The following is a 23,278-nucleotide window of genomic DNA, read 5'->3' on the forward strand; positions in this document are numbered from 1 at the left end:
GTTGACAAACTTTTGAGGGCATCCGAAACGGAGGACGCCGCTCCGTAGACCCTCACGGTTGACAGTGTCAAAGGCCTTTGTCAGATCGAAAAAGGCCATGTATAAGGGGTGGCGCTGCTGCAAAGATGATGTCTGTTGTGCCCCATAGGGGACGAAATTTTCATTGTGATTCCGGGAGGAGCTCCTCGGCCACAGGAAGTAAACGATTGAGGAGAACTCGAGCGACAACTTTCCGAGTGGCTGAAAGCGGGGAGATCCCCTGTAGTTGCCGCAGTCGGACTTGTCCCCTTTTTAAAAAATGATTACAATCACTGCTCTGAAATCTCCCAGCATGCTCCCCTCCCTTCAGATGAGAGAAATGAGGTCATGTATCCGGGCCAACAGCGCCTCTCCACCATACTTTAGCGCCTCAGCAGGGATTCCATCCGCACCCGTAGCCTTGTTATTCTTCAGCTGTTTTATGGCTTCGCCTACCTCGTGCAACGTTGGAGTTTCACTGAGTTGGTGGCGGGTCGCATGTTGCGAGATGGAGTCGAGAACACTCGAGTCAAAGGCAGAGTCTCGATTGAGGAGATCTTCAAAGTGCTCCTTCCATCGGGTCTTGACAGCCTCGTTGTCCTTGATGAGTGTTTCCCCGTTCTTGACCAGGAGTGAGGTGAGGCCTTGGGAGTTTGGACCGTAGCTGGCCTTGACTGCAGTGAAGAATCCTCGCATATCGTGGCTTAGTATTCTAGAATGATCCTCAAGTAGTGAGCAGTTTTTGCAAATAAGAATAGGACCCTTTATGTGGTCCAGCCAGATCTGGTGGTCAATGGCTAAACCAATTGTCTGCCACATCCGTTCAAGTCTACGCCCCTTGTACTTGAGGGAGCGAAGATGAGGCCCATACCAGGGGGAACGACCAGGGTGAGAGAGAGTAATGTTGTAATAGGACTTGGGCTGGGCAGGGGGGTCGGGAACTTGGGCTGGGGGTGTGGGGAGGGTGGCATCGGGAACTTGGGCTGGGGGAACGGGAGGGGGACGGGTGTCAGGAACTTGGGAGGGGGAGGGGAGCGGGTCAGGAACTTGGGCTGAGGGGTGGGTGTCAGGAACATGGGCTGGGGGACCGGGGGGGGGGGGTTCCGGAACTTGGGCTGAGGGGTGGGTGTCAGGAACATGGGCTGGGGGACGGGGGGGGGGGGGTTCCGGAACTTGGGCTGAGGTTCAGGAACCTGGGCCGGGACCGGGAACTTGGGCCGGGACAGGGCATCGGGAACTTAGGCTAGGATGGGGTGGGGTGGGGGGGGCGGGGGACGTGTCGGGAACTTGGGCAGGGACAGGGCAGGCACCGGGGCTGGGAAGGGGCAGGAAGTGGGGCTGGGAAGGGGCAGGAAGCCGGGCTTGGAAGGGGCAGGTATCCTACATGGCTACTGTTGATACTATCACAAGGTGTGCCACCAGAGGGCACAGAGGCTCGACCATTTCTTCACAGCAAACGACCCGGCCACACTCGCTGATAAGCGCAGAGCTATCTTGCTAACTAGTTGTGGGCTCACCGTCTATGGCCTCATCAGGGACTTGCTGGCACCAGCGAAGACAACGACCAAGATGTACAAGGAGCTTGTAACCCTGATCCATGAGCAACTCAAGCCCAAGGAGAGCATCCTCACAGCCAGACACCGGTTCTACACCCACTGACGGCCCGAAGGCCAGGAAATCACAAAATACGCCGCAGACCTCAGGAGGCTGGCGGCACCGTGCGAGTTGGCAACCACCTCAACGAAGCGCTGCGGGACATTTTTGTCACTGGAATTGGCCATGAGGGCCTTCTTCATAAGCTACTGTCGGCAGATACCACAGTCACACTGCAGAAGGCCATCTCCGTGAGCCAGGCATTCATGACCTCGACCTGCGGCTCGAGGCAGATGACTCAAACCCGGCAGGTACTGTGCACAGAGTGGCGCTGTTTCGAGGCTGGACTGTGGAACACGAACCCTCTCAGGGAAGAGAGAACAGGCCCCCAGAGTCCCTTAATTCAGGGCTAATTGATTAGCTCCATGCTGGCGTTGTGGAGGGAATCACAGGGTTTACTAGTGCCACTTTAAAGACTGTGTATGCAAAGGCTGCAGCACAAAGGGCCACCTCCAGCGAATGCGTAAGAGAAATATGACTGACTGTGTTGATGAAGAGTCTGCAGATGGCCATGAATCCAGCGCGGATTATGAAACGATAGGCAGAGAGGCAGCTCAGCCCCACGATGAGGTATATAGCATGTTTACCTGCACCACCGAGTGTTCCCTGCTGAAGATGGAAGTTGAGATAGATGGCATTCCAGTCTTCATGAAAGTGAACACGGGGGTGAGCCAGTCAGTAATGAATCAAGAAGTCCATGAGAGGCTATGGGACAATCAAGCTGAACGAACCAAGTTGGTCCCAGTTCAGGCAAAGCTGCGCACCTACACTGATGAAATTATCCCAGTCATTGGTAGTGTGAATGTAAAGGTACTCCATGATGGTGTGGTGCACAAGTTACCTCTGTGGATTGTTGCAGGTGATGGACCAACGCTGCTCAGCAGAAGGTAGATGGAGAAAATCCATTGGAAGTAGGAAGACTTCAAATCTCAGCGATCAACTGTCTCCGCGTTCGGAGGCACAGCAAGCCCTCACTTGAGGGTGGCCCGGCACCAGAGAGCAAACCAGCACAGCACCCGAGGCACAGACCGCTCAGCATGACTGCGTGGAGATGATCCAGCTGAGACGACCCGAGCATACCTTCCAGGTTCCAGTGGCAGGACTCTGGAGGAAGAAAATCGGATCCAGAGGCGACTTTCCAGTTTAGGTGGCAGAACCCGGGGCGAAGAGGATCACCGCAGTCAACATTGTGGATGGAGGAAAGATGGCGCCCAAACCACGAGGTGAGGTGCTGAAGAAAAAGACGGCCGCGGCCAGACCACGATGTGCAGCGCTGATGGAGCAACACGTGGCACCAAACGGAGAAGAGGATTGGGGTAAAGCAAGCAAGGCTCTCTTAAAGGAGGCCTGCAACCCACTACAATTAAAGGGACAGTTCCACACACTCAAGCAATGTAATAGCAACTGTAAGTTAGAGACAAAATGTGTAACTGACGATCAGAGTTGTGTACATGCAATAAACAAGGAAAAGTCGTGCGATCGCGATCGGAACTACAGAGTATCCATCATAAGTAATGAAAAGTTGTACGATGTAGGACTTCAACTGCACGCAGCGGGCAGACACCCATCGGGAGCACACGGGTCCAGCGAGCTAACCAATGCTGTAGCCGGGGACCAAAGTTATGCACCACGGAGTGTGGCCACAAGCAGCCAACACACATGAGCTGCAGAGCAAGTGATCTCAGCAGGGCAACGGCACCGGTATCAATACCCTGCCGTTGATTGGCTCCACCTCTCGGGCACCCAATGGCACCACCACGAGCCTGAAAGAGCAGACTGTGATAAGGCGCAGTCCCCAGACCCCAGATCCCATCGACACAAAGGCCATATCCGATGCAGTCCCCTGACCAGCCAGGATCCCAAACCAAACAACGCCCAGGCCAGCGAGTCAGCAATTCCCTGTGCACTGCTAGACGACAGCTCCTCAGGGAGCAGCAGCGACCCAGGGTGCAAAGAAAGGACAGGGAGGTCACAGCCATCTGTGAACTTGCCTGACGCTAGGAACCACGGCAACAGTCCCAAGAGCAGGCAACTTGAGCCAACTGGGTTCCCACTGCCAGCACTGGGCACCGCGCCGCCACCAGACTGCAGGGACACCATCCAACAGTTCTGGAACTATTCTGTCCTTATGCACCGGTCACCGCATCAATAATGTATCTCACCAGTCTAATGTACTTGTCGCACAACTGAACCACAAATGTAAGGCAACCTTGTTTTTCTGAACTTGAGTGTATATGAATGCAATGAGCCTCCGGCATAATCTATATGTGGGGCGGGGAAGGCGGGAGCGGTCAGGAACACACACACACAGCAACTACCAGCACTCTACTGCGCTAACCACTCACCCAAGATTGAAACGACCTGCCAAGGGTCAATCAGATGGAGCTAAGCCCAGAGCACAATCAATGCAGAGGCGATTTGCACTAAAGGCTTAGGGGAGAGTGATGTCATGTATCCTACATGGCTACTGTTGGTACTATCACAAGGTGTGCCACCAGAGGGCACAGATGTGGGAGACTTGTAGGTTACCTGCACAGGTGTGACTGGCTTAGTATAAAAGGCAGGTCACCAGGTGTGATACTCACTCTGGAGTTAGCAAATAAAGGACTACGGTCACTACAGTTCAAGTACAACATGTTGCCTCGTGGAGTCATTATTAGAGCATCTAAGGACACAACAGGGACGGGGCAGGAAGCCGGGCTGGGAAGGGGCAGGAACCCGGGCTGGGACGGGGCAGGAACTTGGGTGGGTGGAGGGGTGGAAGGTGAGAAACCTGTGAGAGTGAGAATGAGAATGTGGGAAAATGTATAGAGACATTGAAGTTGAGAATGTGGGAAAATGTATAGAGACAGTGAAATTGAACAAAGGATTCATGGAAGAATAGCCTTAAGAATGTCAGACTGCAAATGTTACAACATTGGCACAAATAACAGACTGGCTCAAGGTCTTGCTAAGTCACATCAGCAAACTTGAAACAATAACAAGGGTGAGAAAGGCTCTGAAAGGCTCTTTGTGTAAAAACAGTTGAACAATTGCTGCTACACATAACTACAGTCCATACCTAATTGGGCCAGGAAGGCCAGATGTCGGCTCATGAGTGGACAAAGGGAAGGAGGGATCATAAGGGGATAGGATGAACTGTATGTCACTCAAATTGTTATCATGTACTGAAAGTGTATAACCGTTGCGCCCCTTCATTGTAACGTGACTTGTCCGTGGGGAGTGGGTGCACTCTAAAGGGAGAGCATTCCTTCGTTCTGATAAGTCCCGGCCGGTGAAACAATTAATAAAGTCTGCTTTGTTATAAGCGGCTACGGTGTTCGACTCAGTGAATTCGCTGAACCAGATTGAGGGAAAGTAATCCGTATTAACAAGCTCTCCCCTCTCTGGAGTCGGCAGTCAGACTGGCTCAATTTACACTTTGGAAAGTCACTGATTATGTAGGCTGGTTGGTTCTAATTACACATTCCAGAAAAACTACTGGATGTCTTAACCTCCAAGGTGACCAATCAGCAGTCAGATCATGTGATCAATGGGTCCCAATCAGAGCATTCTGCTGTTGCAAATAAACTCATCCTTATTTTGCATTATGAACATAAAGAGCAATAGTTATGATCAGATTCACTTAGTTCAATCAATGACATCTATCTCCACATTGTAACATAGAAATGGGGTACACATTAAGCTATTTCACATAAGCAGGTTGCTTTGCATGAGAAAAATCACTCCTCCGCATTTTGTCCTATAACCCAGGACAGATTGTCTTTCTCTCTCGTCTCCCATCAAGTCAGAGACACAGGAGGCCATTCAGCCCATCAAATCCAAGCCGGTTCTCTGTAAAGCAATCCAGTCAGTCCCATTCCCTCGCTCTGCATGTTGATTTCCCCCAATTGCCTATCCAATTTCCTTTTGAAATCATTGATCATCTCTGCTTCCACCAACCTTGTAGACAGCGAGTTCCAGATTATTACCACTCGCTACGTAAAAAGATTCTTCCTCACATCCCCCTGTATCCCTTTCTCAAAACCTTAAATCTGTGTCACCTCGTCCTTGTACCATTAGTTAATGGGAACAGCTTTACTTTATCTACCATCTTTTAACTTCTGGCAGAACTTAGCTGCCTGACAATTTTTCGTTAAAATGGACCCAGACCACCAAGAGCAACTATTGTGAGGTAAAAATATTGGGTCAAAATGCAGGCTTTGAAATAAGTTGAGTTCTTGAAGTAAAATCTTTAAGGAGGGTATATGAAACTTTTTTCAAGCTGAATGATTTGATTAGTGAACTATTTACAAATGGTTTTCCTATTATAAATTTACCAAAAAATTGCCATTAAAAATGCTTAAATGCACAATTTCCATTAAAATGATAACAGAAAAAGCATTAGTGGAAGTAAAGTTTGTCGATAGGAAGTGGAAGCCTTATGCAAGATTTTGATTAATTTACAGACATAAATAGTTTGGTTCAGTTCTGAGGATTGGCACACTTACCTCAAGTTTCTCAAAAGGATCAGTAGGCTGGTCAGTTATATTTTGAAATGCAAAATTAATGTTGCCAATTGTAGTTTGCTGCAGGATGGTTTCGGAGAATTTACTGCGGTCATTAAACATGCTCAGTTGTAGACGCCATCCACAATTGTAGGCCTGGCAGACTGGCCAAAAGAGAAGACCAAGGAGTTTAAGCATAGTAGCAGAGATGAAGTTGACTGGTTAATCTAGATCCTGCAGCTGAACAGAAATTTAAAAAATATTGAAACTAGAAAAGCGAACAATTAAGATTCATTTTCCCTGGAAGGTGTTTTGTAGAGTTTTGGAAATCAAGCAAATCGATCAAAATGTTCAATAAATGGAACACTCATAGGCATGAATATTTGTAAAGAGAAAATCTGTCTGATGCTCACAAGCAGGCTCATGTCAGTTCCTAAATAAATATTTTAAATATTCAAATCAAATCAATAGTTTGTCTTCGTATCAGCTTGACTCAGTTGTCATCACTTTGCCTGTCAGAAGCCTGTAGGTGTAATTGCCACTCCACACCTGAGCACAATCTAAGCCGCGGGATAAATGGTTCATTCTCGGGTTGGCAATCAGTAACCAGTGGGGTGCCGCAGGATCAGTGCTGGGACCCCAACTATTTACAATCTATATAAATGACTTGGAAGAAGGGACCGAGTGTAATGTAGCCAAGTTTATTGATGATACAAAGATGCGAGGAAAAGCAATGTGTGAGGAGGACACAAAAAATCTGCAAAAGGACATAGACAGGCTAAGTGAGTGGGCAAAAATTTGGCAGATAGAGTATAATGTTGGAAAGTGTGATGTCATGCACTTTGGCAGAAAAAAAATCAAAGAGCAAGTTATTATTTAAATGGAGAAAGATTGCAAAGTGCTGCAGTACAGCAGGACCTGGGGGTCCTGGTGCATGAAACACAAAAGGTTAGTATGCAGGTACAGCAAGTGATCAGGAAGGCCAATGGAATCTTGGCCTTAATTGCAAAGGGGATGGAGTATAAAAGCAGGGAAGTCTTGCTCCAGTTGTACATGGAATTGGTGAGGCCACACCTGGAATACTGCGTACAGTTTTGGTTTCCATATTTACGAAAGGATATACTTGCTTTGGAGGGAGTTCAAAGAACACAAGGTTGATTCTGGAGATGAGGGGGTTGACTTATGAGGAAAGGTTGAGTAGGTTGGGCCTCTACTCATTGGAATTCAGAAGAATGAGAGATGATCTTATCAAAACGTATAAGATTATGAGGGGGCTTGACAAGGTGGATGCAGAGAGGATGTTTCCACTGATAGGGGAGACTAGAACTAGAGGGCATAATCTTAGAATAAGGGGCTGCCCATTTAAAATTGAGATGAGGAGAAATTTCTTCTCTGAGGGTTGTGGATCTGTGGAATTCACTGCCTCAGAGAGCTGTGGAAGCTGGGACATTGAATATATTTAAGACAGAAACAGATAGTTTCTTAAAACGATAAGGGAAGGGGTTATGGAGAGCGGGTAGGGAAGTGGAGCTGAGTCCATGATCAGATCAGCCATGATCGTATTAAATGGCGGAGCAGGGTCGAAGGGCTGTATGGCCTACTTCTGCTCCTATTTCTTATGTTATGTTAAGTACAGTGTGAACCATAGTACTGTAATAGCTCATTTGCTTGATTGGGTGGATGGAAATGATCTTCCAGCACAATTTAAAGACAGCCAGGTCTAGATTTTCCTCGTTTATGCCAGATTTAGTCTCTTGTGCTTTTGCCAATTATTTTAAATCTATGACCTCTGGTTACTGACCCTCTTGCCAGAGGAAATAAGTTTCTTCCTACTTGCTAATAGTTACTAACTAATTCGCACCAAGTTCCGCTCACCCGTCACCCTCTGTGCTCGCTGACCTACATTGGCTTCCGGTTAAGCAACACCTCAATTTCAAAATTCTCATCCTTATTTTCAAGTCCCTCCACGGCCTCGTCCCTCCCTAGCTCTGTAATCTCCTCCAGCCCCACAACCCCCTGAGATGTCTGCGCTCCTCTAATTCTGACCTCCTGAGCATCCCTGATTAAAATCACTCAACAATTGGTGGCCGTGCCTTCTGCTGTCTCGGCACCAAGCTGTAGAACTCCCTGCCTAAACATCTCCACTTTTCTTTCCTCCTTCAAGACACTCCTTAAAACATACCTCTTTGACCAACCTGCCCTAATTTCTACTTATGCGGCTCGTTATCAATTTTTTATCACATAATACTCTTGTGAAACACCTTAGGATGTTCCACTACATTAAAAGGTGCTATATAAATACAGGTTGTTGTTATTGCTCTTTCAAAACCGCTCATAATTTTACATATCTCTATTAGGTATCCCCCCCTTAACCTTCTCTGCTCTAAAGAGACCAATCCCAGCTTCTCTAATCTATCCACATAACTGAAGTCCCTCATCCTTGGTATCATCCTGGTACACCTCCTCTGTATCCTCTCCAGGGCCTTGACATCCTTCCTAAAGTGTGGTGCCCAGAATTATTTACAATACTCCAGCTGCAGCCTAATCAGAGGTTTGTAAAAGTTTAGAATGACTTCCTTGTTTTTGTATTTAATGCCCCTATTTATAAAGGCAAGTGTCCCATACACCTTATCAACTTGCTCTGCCACCTTCAAAGATTTGTAAACATACACTCCCGGTCCCTCTGCTCTTGCACCCCTTCAAAATAGTACCATTTAGATGATACTGCCTCTCCATGTTGTTTCTCCCAAAGTGCACCACTTCACACTAATTCAATCTGTCAATTATCTGCCCATTTCACCTGTCTATCAATGTCCTTCTGAAGTCTGCTACTATTATGCTCACTATTTACTACTTTGCCAAGTTTTGTATCCTCTGCAAACTTCAAAATTGTGGAATATATCCTGATACCCAAGTCGAGGTCATTTATATATAACAAGAAAAGCAATACTGACCCCTGGGGGATTCCACTGCATACTTTTCTCCAGTCAAAAAACATCCATTCACCACTAGTCTCTGCCTCCCATGCCGTAGCTAATTATGGACTCAAGTTACCACCGTCCCTTTAATCCCATGTTCTTCTATTTCCAGACTATGAAGGAGTAGTGAAACAAGACAAGTTAACTGGGCCATTGGGAGCAGTTCTGGGGCAGGAGGGTCCTCTACAAGATGGACGGACAGGTTGTACCACAACAGAGATGGGCCCAGATAATCAGTTTTAGTGGGGTGGTCACTAATGTTCGCTCTAAACTGCACGGCCGACTCTGTATAGCTTGGGACTGGCTTTTGCAATGTGAAATTTTGTGCAAGTGCAACATTTTTAATGGGCCGTGTAGCCTGTTAAAGAAACTGCAAACCCCTCAAAAATTAGGGTGAACATTGGTGGTGACCAATGAACGCAGGCTAGGATACGGAGAGAATACCCAGATGTTTGATTAGTGCCATGGGTCTTTTACATCCACCTGAACAGACAGTTTAACAGCTTATCTGAAAGGCAGCATCACCGACAGTGCAAAAGTCTCTGAAGCAAGGACTTGCAGTTCTATAGCATCTGTCACAACCTCAGGGTGTCAAAGCACTTTACAGCCAATTAAGTACTTTTGAAGTGTAGTCACTGATGTAATGTGGGCAACATGACAGCCAATTTGCTCTCACAAACAGCAATGTGATAATGGCCGGATAATCTGTTTTAGCGATATTAGTTTTAATCTCCTTACCTAAAGAAGGATATACTCGCCTTAGAATACAACAAAGGTTCACCAGACTGATTCCTGGGATGGTGTGGGGGGGAGGGGGGATTCTCCAATGAGGAGCGATTGAGTAGTTTGAGCCTATATTCCCTACAATTTAAAAGAATGAAAGGTGAGCTCATTGAAAAGTATAACATTCTTACAAGGTTTGACAGGGTAGATGGAGTGAGGATGTTTCCCCTGGGTGGAGAGTCCAGAAGTAGGGGGCATAGTCTCAGGCCATTTAAGATTGAGATGAGAAGGAATTTTTTTCACTCAGATGCTTATGAATCTTTGGAATTCTCTGCTCCAGGAGTGTGGATGCTGAGTCGTTGAATATATTCAAGGCTGAGATAGATAGATTTTTGGACTCTAGGGGACATCAAGGGATATGGAGATTGGGCAGGAAAATGGAGTTGAGGTCAATGATCAGCCATGATCTTATTGAATGGTGGAGCAGGCTCGAGGGCCATATGGCTGACTCCTGCTCCTAATTCTATGATTGAGGGATATATACTTGGCCCCTGCTCTTCTTTGAAATAGTACCATGGGATCTTTTGCATCCACCTGAGAGAGTAAAAGGGGCTTCGGTTTAACCCCTCATCCAAAAGAAGGTACCTCCGACAGTGCTGCTCAGTACTGCAGTGGAGTGTCAGCCTCGATTTTTGTGCTGACGTCTCTAGAGCGGGACTTGAACCCAAAACCTTCTGACTCAGAGGCAAGTGTGCTACCAATGGTTTGAGCTTGGTGGGGTGGGGAGGAATGGCTACCTCTTCCTTTGCAACCTGAGGCCAATTGCGACAGGGTCAAATTAAGAGACACCAATTAAGGCACCCTCACTGTAAACTCTTCCCCCCCCTCCCTCACCAGGAGCCCCCGGGAACACTCTTCCTCCCCCTCCCTCACCGGGAGCCCCCGGGTACACTTTCCCCCCCTCCCCCTCACTGGGAGCCCCCGGGTACACTTTCCCCCCCTCCCCCTCACTGGGAGCCCCCAGGAACAGTTCTCCCCCCCTCCCTCACCGGGAGCCCCCAGGAACACTCTTCCCCCCACCCCTCCTTCACCGGGAGCCTCCGGGAACACCTTCCCCCCCCTCCCCTCCCCTCCCCCTCACTGGGAGCCCCCAGGAACAGTTCTCCCCCCTCACCAAGAATGAGAGAAGATCTTATTGAAACTTATAAGATACTGAGCGGGGTTGGCAGGGTAGGTGCAGAGGGTGTTTCCCCTCCTGGGGGAATCTAAAACTCGGGGGCATAGTTTCAGAATAAGGGGCTGCCCATTTAAGATGGAGATGAGGAGGAATTTCTTCTCTCAGAGGGTTGTAAATCTGTGGAATTCTTTGCCCGAGAGCTGTGGAGGCTGGGACATTGAATATATTTAAGGTGGAGATAGACAGATTTTTGAGCGACTGGGGTATCAAGGGTTATGGGGAGCGGGTGGGGAAGTGGAGATAAGTCCATGATTAGATCAGCCATGATCTTATTGAATGGCGGAGCAGGCTCGGGGGACAAAATGGTCTATTCCTGCTCCTATTTCTTATGTTCTCCCCCCTCTCACTGCCAGTACCTGAGCTGAGCTGTCCTCTTCTCTTCTCTTCTCTTCTCTTCTCCTGGCCCGCGCGCTCAAATCCCCAACCGCCGCACTCGCGGCTCGGCAGCACGTTACCAACCGGCGTTCCCGCCAATCTAAACTGGACTGTCCGCACGCGAAGCCAACCGACTCGCGCCCTCTTTCGCCCCCACTGCGCTTGCGTGGCCGACGACACGCCCTCTCCCTCGCCCTTTGTCGCCCGCCCCCTTCTCAGTACGCACGCGCGGCAAACCAATACGCGCCCTCTTTCGCCCTTGTTGCGCTTGCGTGGCCGACGATACGCCCTCGCCCTCGCCTGCCGCCCCCGCCCCCCCCCCCGTCCCGTCCCATTCTCAGTACGCAAGCGCAGCAAGCCAACGCTGACTCCGCGCCATCGCTATTGCGCGTGCGTGGCAAGCGGCGCGCCCTGTCACTGCGCATGCGATATTTTCCTTCCCCGCCGACCGTGTAAGGGCTGTTCTGGAAATGCGTGCGTTTGTCGCTTACGATGGATGGAGGCTTGCGGTTGAGAGGAAGCAGTCGGAATGGTTAGTCATCCAACTCTTCACCCCTGGTGTAGATTTTAGTTGCGTTATTGATCAGAATGTCCTGCCACTGGGGAGGGAAGCCTCTTATGTTAGGAGTCCTCTCCCATGTTAAGAAATTAGGCACACATATATCTTGACGTCTTTCAAATCAAGTTGGAAATCTGCTGCCTGACACCAGTGCCAGAGCGCTCCCTGGCATAGCTCCTTACACTTACACTTATACTTTTCAATTCATGATTAATTAACATTAAGAAATAGGAGCAGGAGTCGGCCATTCAGCCCCTCGAGCCTGCTCTGCCATTTAATAAGATCGTGGCTGATCTGATCTTGGCTTCAGCTCCACTTCCCCGCCTGCTCCCTATAACCCTTGACTCCCTTATCGTTCAAAAATCTGTCTATCTCCACCCTAAATATATTCAATGTCCCAGCCTCCACAGCTCTCTGGGGTAGAGTATTCCACAGATTCACAACCCTTTGAGAGAAGAAATACCTCCTCGTTTCTGTTTTAAATGTGCGACCCCTTATTCTGAAACTACGGTCCTAGTTCTAGATTCCCCACGAGGGGAATCATCCCCTCAGCATCTACCCTCAGCCCCCTTAAAATCTTATTCTTCTAGGGGATCTTATTGAAACATAAGATTCTGAGAGGGCTTGACAGGGTAGATGCAGAGAGGATGTTTCCCCTCATGGGGAATCTTAATTCATCAATCAATTCATTCAATTCTATCTTCTAAGATGGATTTAACATCAGTCTCTACTGTGGAAAAGTATTTCAGATTCTGATCATTCTGAGTTCAGAATGTTTCGAATAATCTCCCCCTTTCAATCAATCACTGTTGACCTAGTCCATCCCTTGTGCATAAAAATGATGAAAATGTTCGTATTTTATATATTCATCCATGGGATGTGGGCATTGCTGGCAGAGCCAGCATTTATTACCCATCCCCAATTGCCCCTTGAGAAGGTGGTGGTGAGCTGCCTTCTTGAACCGCTGTAGTCCTTGTGATGAAGGTATTCCCACAGTGCTGTTCAGGAGGGAGTTCCAGGATTTTGACCCAGTGAAGGAACAGCGATATGTGTGACTTGGAGGGGAACGTGGAGGTGGTGCTGATCCCATGCGCCTGCTGCCTTTGTCCTTCTAGGTGGTAGAGGTCGCGGGTTTGGGAGGTGCTGCGAAGAAACCTTGGCGAGTTGCTGCAGTGCATCTTGTAGATGGTACACACTGCAGCCACGGTAAGTCGGTGATGGAAGGAGTGAATATTTAAGGTGGTAGTTAGGCTGCCAATCAAGCGGGCTGCTTTATCCTGGAAGGTGTCGAGCTTCTTGAGTGTTGTTGGAGCTGCACTCATGCAGGCAAGTGGGGAGTATTCCATCACACTCTGACTTGTGCCTTGCAGATGGAACGGCTTTGAGGATTCAGAATACCCAGCTTCTGACCTGCTCTTGTTGCCACAGTATTTATGTGGCTGGTCCAATTATGTTTCTGGTAGTATAATTAGTAAGTAAAAACAGGAAATAAATCATGGAAAGGAGAAAAACAAGAGAGGTGGGCTTTGTAACCTGAGACCACGAGTGACATGATCCACTTAACACTTAAGAAACAGGAGGAGGCCATTCGGTCTACCGTGTCTGTGCCAGCCGAAAAAGAACCATCCATTAATTAAAAAGCAGAATAAAATGCTTGATGTAGACGCGATGGTTTCACAGTTGACATTCAGACAGACTTGGCACATAGACACAAGAAATGTTATCATAAAGACTTGTTGAGCTAATCAAATTGTTGCTGTTTTAGTTGGACAGGAACATGAAATGTATTCCATAAAGCTGAGTTGTAGTAAACATAGTCTATCCTTTTGGATCCTTGTTGTAAATAGCTATATGCTGAGCTCTGTTCTCAAACTGGAGGTCCGTAGAGACTTTCCGGGGGTCTGCAAGAAAAACCTCAATCGGTGATGGAGAGCGAGCCGATGCGGAGTGGCTAGGCATTGATGAACGGTTAGATACGAAACATACGGACAGGTAAAGACCATCTGTTCCATTAAGCCTGTCCCACACAATTTCGATACCTTGTGTGTCACAACATGTAGGGCCCATGTTTCCTCCCCCACCTGTAAGGTGCGCCGACTTTCTAGACTAAAAAAGGCGCCGAAAAGTTACCTTCCAATTCTCCCCGCTCCTCAGGACGCCTTCAGCCTCAGCATGGCAACCACATCCAGTGTGGGGCGGAGCCAGGTCCCGGCACTGAAAACAGAGCCAGGACCTCTGCACGTACGTGCTAGAGTGTGCGTGCATGTGCAGTAGCTCCTCGCAGCCCGAATCTCTGCGACGCTCTGCACGCTGTGTGGGAGCGGCCCGAAGCACGCTGCCCCTAGCCCTGGCCAAATGGGCTCCCTCATAGCGGCCCGCTGTGTTCCCTAAGGTAGGACTTCTCTCTTTTATTTGTTTTTTATTGATTGATTGCTTATTACTTTGGTCTTGGTGCTTAGGTGCAGGGTTCCTTCTATTTTTTATTAATGAATTGCTTATTACTTTTTGTGCTTTGTTTAGTGCTTGGTGCTTTAAATGTATTTGTGCTTCTTTAATGTTGCTTTGCAATGTCCTCTCATTTCCCTTCACTTCCGTTCCCCCCTGCCCGCCCCTCCCATCTCTGGCTACCTGCGCTGATTTCTTAGCTCACCCCAAGGTTTTTCTGTGCGGACAGAAGTGACTACATATAGAAACATAGAAAATAGGTGCCCTTCGAGCCTGCACAGCCATTCAACATCCAATGAACTGGCATCAACAACTCTCCGCGGCAGGGAACCCCACAGGCCAACAACTCCCCAAGTGAAGAAGTCTCTTCCCATCCCAGCCCCAAACAGCCCACCCCCCCATCCCAAGACCATGCCCCCCACCCCAGCTCCGGACCCACCCAACATCGGGAACATCCCCCCGCACCCAACCCGCTCCGTCCTGTCAGAATCCTTCCCAAATGCCGAACACCCCCAGATGTCGAGCCCCCAGCCCCGGAGCTACGTCCGCGCGATGCCAACCACACCATATCCACCAACCGCCATCTGCGCAGTCAACCCGTCCACCCCACTCCGAACACTCCCTGCACCGAGGCACAGAGCCCCCAGGGCCGCCCCTCCAACACACTTCGCCCCCCCCCCCCCCCCGCTTCAGACCTCCGCTGCAATGTGGCCCCTCCCGTCTCCCGCCCTGGGTTTCTCCACCCCCCACCTCCACCATTCTCCCCTCCATCCCCTAAGTTAGTTTGGAGTAACTTTTAGCTGGCTAAACTTGCTTAAATGGCCAAAACAGGCGTAAGTGGCTGGTAACGCTCCCTTCTGAAAAAAAAACTTAACTTTAAAAAAAAACCTAACTAACTCACTTACACTGGAGCAAATTAAATGGGCAGAATTGCGATTTTTAAGATACTCCAAAAAAATCGAGTTGCACCAAAATAAACGGAGCAACTCCTGGGGAAACTTGGCCCCATTTCAGGGAAAAAATATGGGAAATTCCTCTCCGTCCCATCTAGGTGATCAAACCTAGTCCAGGAGATCACTCTGACGATTACTTTCCCTGTAGTATTTACCTTCTGTAAGAGGTCATCTCCACCACAGACAGAAACAAATCCAGCTTTCACTTGAAGGAATTCAGTGAATCTACATCCACCACACGAAAGGACAGTTTTGTTCCAGAGATCTACTATTCTCTGAAAAGAACCACCTCCTGATATCTAACCTAGATCTAGCCTTATACAACTTAAATTTGTGTCCCCTGGTCCTGCCTAACCTATTTAATTGAAATAAACTGTCAGCTGGAACACTATCTATTCCTTTCATTATCTTATAAACCTCAATCATATCCCCTTTAAGTCTACTCTGCTCTAAGGTAAAGAGTCCCAACTCTTTTAACCTATCTTGATAATGAAGATGTTTAGACTTGGAATTAGTCTAGTGGTCCTCTTCTGCACCATTTCTAGAGGCACAATATCACCCACCATGTGAGGAGACTAAAACTGAACACAGTATTCCAAGTGCGCCCTGACTAAGGTCTTGTGCAAAGACGTTGGTGGCGGCTGTGTGCTGCAGAAAGAAGAGAAGGAAGGAGGGGAAAAAACTGCGGGCCAGCAGTGGCTGTAATGCCATCGCCCGCAACAAGAGGCGGAAAAGGGCAGAGTCAGCTGTGTGGAGAAGAACCAACCGTCTGTAAATAAAGATCCCATCCTAACAACCAGCCGGCTGCAGCAGCGCCGGGATACGACCAAAAAGAACATACATTACATTAGATCTGTCTGTTCACGGTTAAGGGCTGGCCAAGAAGCAAATCTGAAATAATCTGAGCAGCACTTGAACACACTGAATAACCTATGCATTTGTAATGCAAAAAAATCAATGTTTAAAAATCAGGGTATACATATTCCGCAAAGAAAAAGGGTAGAACTGTCAAATTTAGAGCTCCCTGGATGACAAGGTAAATACAGGGTAAGTTAAGGCAAAAAAGAGAAACATATCAGACATAGAGAGCTCAATACTGCAGAAAGCCTGAAGAGTACAGAAAGTGTAGTGGTGAAATCAAAAAGGAAATTAGGAAAGCAAAGAGACGGCATGAAAAAATACTGGCAAGTAGAATCAAAGAAAACCCAAAGATGTTTTACAGTTACATAAAGAGCAAGAGGAACTAAGGGCCTATTCGGGACCAAAATGGTAACCCATGTGTGGAGGCGGAGGATGTGGCTAAGGTACTTAATGAATACTTTGCAGCTGTCGTCACGAAAGAGGGGGACAATGCTGATGTTGAAGTTACGGAGGAAGAGAGTGAAATATTGGATGGGATAAGCATAGTAAAAGAGGAAGTATGAAGGAGGATTAGCACCTTTGAAAGTAGATAAATTGCCAGGATTGGATGAAATATATCCTTGGCTATTAAAAGAAACAAGGGTGGAAATTGCGGAGGCTTTGACCATCATTTTCTAATCTTCCCTGGCTACAGGAGTGGGGACAGAGGATTGGAGAACTACTAACATTGTACTTTACCATTGTTTAAAAAGGGAGGAAGGTATAAGGCAAGTAATTACAGGTCAGTTAGTTTAACCTCGGTGGTGGGCAAATTATTGGAATCAATTCTGATGGACAGTATAACTTCATTTAGAAAGACACAGATTAATCAAAGACAGTCAGCATGGATTTGTTAAGGGAAGGTCGTGTTTGAGTAACTTGAGGTAACAAGGAAGTTCGACGAGGGCAGTGCGTTTGATGTAGTCGACATGGATTTTAGCAAGGCTTTTGACAAGGTTCCACATGGCAGGCTGATCAAAAAAGTAAAAGTCCATGGAGTCCAAGGGAGAGTAGAAAATTGGATCCAAAATTGCCTCAGTGGCAGGAAGCAAAGGGTATTGGTAGATGGGTATTTTTGCGACTGGAAGGCTGGTTCCAAAGGGCTCCGTGCTCAGTCCCTTTTTGAAGTATATATTAATGACTTAAATGTAGGGGGAGTGATAAAGAAGTTTGCAGATGTTACAAAAATTGGCCCTGAGGTTGACCGTGAGGCAGAAAGATTTAGACTGCAGGAAGATATCGATGGACTGGTCAGTTGGGCAGAAAAGTGGAAAATGGGGGAAAAAACCTCTTACAACTGCACTTATGAAATCCCAACTGTTGTGTATCTGTAAAGCATGCACTCCCATGTTCCGCCACCAGCGAGCGCATCTCCTGAAGTCCCAAGGAATCCCAGCATGCCTTGGGAGCACTGTATATAATCCGGCCCCAAAGGCCTGTTCCTGACTCTGGAGTGTCTTAATAAAGACTGAGGTCACTGTTACTTTAACCTCCCTGTGTGCAGTCTCATCTGTGTTAGGAATACAATAACTGCCGACAAGTATACGAATCCAACGCAAAAATGCAGCAAATTGGGCATCCTGGAGAAGTTCTCGGAGGGTGAGGACTGGAAAGCCTATGTTGAATGGCTAGACCAGTACTTTGTAGCCAATGAGCTGGACGGAGAAGGAAGTGCTGCAAAAAGGAGAGCGGTCCTCCTCATGGTCTGCGGGGCACCGACCTACAGCCTCATGAAGAACCTTCTGGCTCCGGTGAAACCCACAGATAAGTCGTATGAGGAGCTGTGTACACTGGTTCGGGAGCACCTTAACCCGAGGGAGAGTGCGCTGATGGTGAGGTATCGGTTCTGCACGTGCCATCGATCTGAAGGTCAGAAAGTGGCGCGCTACGTCGCCGAGCTCAGGCGACTTGCAGCACAATGTGCTTTTGATGGCTACCTGGAGCAAATGCTCAGAGACTTTTTTTTACTGGGCATTGGCCACGAGACTATCCTACGAAAACTTTTGACTGTAGAGACACCGACCCTCAGCAAGGCCATTTATGTTCACCAGTGATAACAGCAAACAAATCTCTCAGCACACAAGTGCTAGCAATGTTCATAAATTAACTGGAACTGTGTTTGCGAGCAGAAATGTACAGGGCAGCAACCACGAGTCTGCAACTGCCAGCAGGCCTCCGGTGACCCAGATGACTCAGAGTCCGCAACAAAGGATGAATGCAAGGCAATTCACACCTTGTTGGCATTGTGCAGGCTTCCATTCAGCATATTCATGCCGCTTCAATGGCAAGAGCTGTGGAACAATGGGGCACCTCTAACGAGCTTGCAGACGAGTTGCAAGCTCTGCAAAACCTGCTAACCACCATGTGGCAGAGGAAGATCGGTCCATGGTGCATCAAAGCAATTTCAAGCCTCAGAGAGGAGGCAGATGCTGAAGTGCATGGGGTGCACACATTATCGATGAAATGCCCAACTATAATGCTGAATGTAAAATTGAATGGCTTACCCGTAGCCATGGAACTGGAAACTGGCGCTAGCCAATCCATCATGAGTAAAAAGATGTTTGAGAGAGTGTGGTGCAACAAGGCACTCAGACCAGCCCTGAGCCCCATCCACACGAAACTGAGAACGTACAACAAAGAACTCATTGCTGACCTGGACAGCGCTATGTTCAAGGTCACCTACGAGGGCACGGTGCACGAACTGCCACTCTGGATTGTCCCGGGCGATGGCCCCACACTGCTTGGAAGGAGCTGGCTGGGCAAAATCTGCTTGAACTGGGATGACATCTGAGCGCTATCACATGTCGATGAGGCCTCATGTACCCAGGTTCTCAACAAATTTCCTTCCCTTTTTAAGCCAGGCATTGGAAACTTTTCCGGGGCGAAGGTGCAGATCCACTTGGTCCCAGAGGCACGACCCATCCACCACAAGGAGTGAGCGGTACCTCACATGGTGAGGGAGAGAGTGATAATCGAGCTAGAAAGGCTGCAATGCGAGGGCATCATCTCCCCAGTGGAATTCAGAGAGTGGGCCAGCCTGATTGTTCCAGTACTCAAAAGTGATGGCACGGTCAGGATTTGCAGCGATTATAAAGTAACTATTAATCGTTTCTCACCAGAGGAGCAATACCCGCTACCTAAGGCAGGCGACCTATTTGCGACGCTGGCAGGAGGCAAGACGTTCACCAAGCTCAACCTGACTTCGGCCTACATGACGCAGGAGCTGGAGGAGTCTTCGAAGGGCCTCACCTGCATCAACACGCACAATGGACTGTTCATCTACAACAGATGCCCGTTTGGAATTCGGTCAGCTGCAGTGATCTTCCAGAGAAACATGGAGAGCCTACTCAAGTCGGTACCACGCACTGTGGCTTTTCAGGACGACATATTGGTCATGGGTCGGGACACTGTCGAGCACCTACAAAACCAGGAGGAGGTCCTCCAGCGACTGGATCGGTAAGGCTGCGGCTGAAAAGGTCAAAATGTGTCTTCATGGCAACAGAAGTGGAGTTTTTGGGGAGAAAGATCGCGGCGGACGGCATTCGATCCACAGATGCCAAGACAGAGGCTATCAGGAACGCGCCCAGGCCACAGAACGTTCCGCCACCAGGGAGCGCATCCCATTAAGTCCCAAGGGATCCCAGCATCCCTTGGGAGCACTGTATATAAGCCGGCCCCTAAGGCCTGTTCCTGACTCTGGAGTGTCTTAATAAAGACTGAGGTCACTGTTACTTTAACCTTCCTGTGTGCAGTCTCATCTGTGTTAGGAACACAATACCAACTGTCTGCCTTTGGGCCTCCATTCACCAGAACATTTCTGCAGCTACCGATCTGTTCAACCACACCTCACATAAGAACATAAGCAATAGGAGCAGGAATAGGCTATTTGGCCGCTCGAGCCTTCTCCGCCATTGAATAAGATCATGGCTGATCTGATCATGGATTCAGCTCACTTCTCTGCTCGCTCCCCATAACCCTTTACTCCTTATCGCTCAAAAATCTGTCTATCTCCATCTTAAATATATTCAATGACCCAGCCTCCATGGCTCTCTGGCGCAGAGAATTCCATAAATTTACAACCCTCTGAGAGAAGAAATTTCTCCTCATCTCAGTTTTAAATGGGCGGCCCCTTATTCTAAGATCATGCCCTCTTGTTCTCGTCTTCCCCTATCAGTGGAAACATCCTCTCTGCATCCACCTTGTCAAGCCCCTTCATAACCTTATACGTTTCGATAAGATCACCTCTCATCCTTCTGAATTCCAAAGAGGAGAGGCCCAACCTACTCAACCTTTCCTCAGAAGTCAACCCCCTCATCCCTGGAATCAACTTAGTGAACTTTCTCTGAACTGCCTCCAAAGCAAGTATATCCTTTCGTAAATATGGAAGCCAAAACTGCACACAGTATTCCAGGTGTGGCTTCACCAATACCCTGTATAGTTCCAGGTGGGAGGTCAGCAAGGAGTGGGAGAGTCGTAGCCGTGATGCTCACCAGTAGAAGAGACCAGGTCACCAGTGGGGAAGGAGAGGTCCAGCTGTCGACAAGGAGAGGGATGTAGGCCCGCCGCAGGAGGTGGGGGTGGGTGATGTCCCGGTTGCCTGCTCGCCGGGCTTCAATTGACCTTCCTAATGCTTTCCCCCAACCAAGCCTCGGGCGACCTATCATCGAAGGCGCTACTCGGCGCCGAGCTTGTGGCCAACATCTCGACGTAGGCAATTAGGCTAATACAGCAGTGTCTGGTCTCCAGTCGTCTTGGACCCTCTTGTCACTGGACCAAGACCTTGCTCAGCTAAGCCCGTGTGGTGGCCGGTGTGCAACGGCCACCCCATGTTAAAAGAACTCACGCACAGGCATCTTCCTCTCCATTAACATGAAATTCGGGACCTGGAACATCAGGACCCTCATGGATAACTCCCAACAGTGACAGGCCGGAGCGCCGCATCGCTATAGTAGCCCAGGAACTTAGACGCTTTGACATTGACATCGCTGCCCTAAGCGAGACCCGGCGGGCAGTGGAAGGCCAGCTTAAGGAACAAGGTGAAGGTTACACCTTTTTCTAGAAAGGAAAACCAGAGACAGAACGCCGCCTTCACGGATTCGGCTTTGCCATCAAAAATGAGCTATCGACCACCTCAAAGACTCCCCCTGCGGTGTTAACGAATGCCTCATGACTCCTCGACTCACCCTATCTCTGAACCAAATGCGCCACAGTCATCAGTGCGTACACCCCAACACTCAATGCAACGGATGAGACCAAAGAAGGTTTTTATTCCAACCTCGAAACATCCCTGTCCCGCGTCGTCGCGGGCAACAAACTGATCCTCCTAGTGACTTCAATGCCAGGATCAGCAAAGGTATAGCCCTCTGGGGAGGCGTAATTGGCAGAGAGAGGGTAGCGAAAGCCAACTCCAGCGGTACCCTACTGCTGACAAAATGTCTAGAATATGAACTTCTCATCACCAACATATTGTTCCGCCAGAGGGACAAATACAAGGCATTGTGGCAACATGCTCGCTCCAAACACTGGCAACTGCTTGACTATGTCATCATCCGAGCCAGGATTCGCAAGGATGTGCGCATCACCCATGCTATGACAGGAGCTGACGACTGCTGGATGGACCACCGCCTAATCCGATCCATCATCAACATTAACATAGCCCCAAAGCGGAGGGGGCAGCAGAAGCAGTGCCACAAAAAAGTCAATGCCGGAGCACTTAAAGACCCAGCTAAGAGATCCCTATACAGCCAGTGCCTCACAGCCAATCTGGCGTGCCTTGATGACCCTGAGATGCTGGATGCCCACAGCGCTTTGTCTGCCCTCCAGGCCTCTATGACCAGTGCTTGGTCACTCAACCAGAAAATACCAGGACTGGTTTGATGAGAATGATCAGGAGATCCAAGAACTAATAGATCGCAAACGCAGAGCATTTCTGAGCCTCAAGCAACAACTTAACTTGGGAGAAGCAAAGCAACATTACAGGTGGCTCAAGGCTGAGGTCCAACAAAAAACCCGGGACCTAAAGAACAGGTGGTGGATGGAGAAAGCACAGGAGATACAACAACTGGCCGACAGCCATGATGTGCAAGGATTCTTCATCGCAGTCAAGGCCACTTACAGTCCAAACTCCCAAAGCCCCACCCCACTGCTGGCCAAGAAGGGAAAACACTCATCAAGGACACCAAAGCAGTCAGGGCCCGCTGGAAGGAGCACTTTGAAGATCTCCTCAATCGAGACTCTGCCTTTGACTCGAGTGTTCTTGACTCCATCCCGCAGCACCCGACCCACCACCATCTCAGTGAAACCCCAACGTTGCACGAGGTAGGAAAAACCATGAGACAGCTCAAGAACAACAAGGCTACAGGAGCGGATGGAATCCCTGCTGAGGCGCTAAAGTATGACGGAGAGGCGCTGTTGGCACGGATACATGACCTTATCTCGCTCATCTGGAGGGAGGAGAGCATGCCGAGAGATCTCAGAGATGCAGTGATCGTGACCATCTTTAAAAAAGGGGACAAATCCAATTTCGGCAATTACAGGGGAATCTCCCTGCTATCAGCCACTGGCAAAGCTGTCGCTAGAGTCCTCCTCAACCGTCTTCTCCCCGTGGTCGAAGAGCTCCTCCCGGAGTCACAGTGTGGATTTCATCCCCTACGGGGCACAACGGACATGATCTTTGTAGCGCGACAGCTGCAGGAAAAATGCAGGGAGCAGCGGCAGCCCTTATACATGACTTTTCTCGACCTTAAAAAAGGCCTTTGACACTGTCAACCGCGAGGGTCTATGGAGCATCCTCCTCCGTTTCGGATGCCTCCAAAAGTTTGTCAACATCCTTTGCCTGCTCCATGACGACATGCAGGCCGTGATCCTTACCATTGCAGATCTAATCCACGTCCGGACCAGGGTCAAACAGGGCTGCGTCATCGCTCCAACCCTCTTAATCTTCCTCGCTG

At 48.7% G+C, this 23,278-nt stretch overlaps 1 long non-coding RNA gene across 1 annotated transcript in view; it reads left to right on the plus strand.

Moving 5' to 3' along the window:
- Window positions 1–11,913: 11,913 nt before the first annotated feature.
- Window positions 11,914–23,278, plus strand: part of LOC139239231 (uncharacterized) — an 87,303-nt gene continuing 75,938 nt past the window's right edge. The window contains exons 1-2 of the long non-coding RNA XR_011588621.1: window positions 11,914–12,003; window positions 13,878–14,022. This is a non-coding gene — a long non-coding RNA (uncharacterized lncRNA). The remainder of the gene's footprint in view (window positions 12,004–13,877; window positions 14,023–23,278) is intronic.

The sequence above is a fragment of the Pristiophorus japonicus genome, chromosome 26 (assembly GCF_044704955.1).
Source record: "Pristiophorus japonicus isolate sPriJap1 chromosome 26, sPriJap1.hap1, whole genome shotgun sequence".
In the NCBI taxonomy this organism is placed as follows: domain Eukaryota; kingdom Metazoa; phylum Chordata; class Chondrichthyes; family Pristiophoridae; genus Pristiophorus; species Pristiophorus japonicus.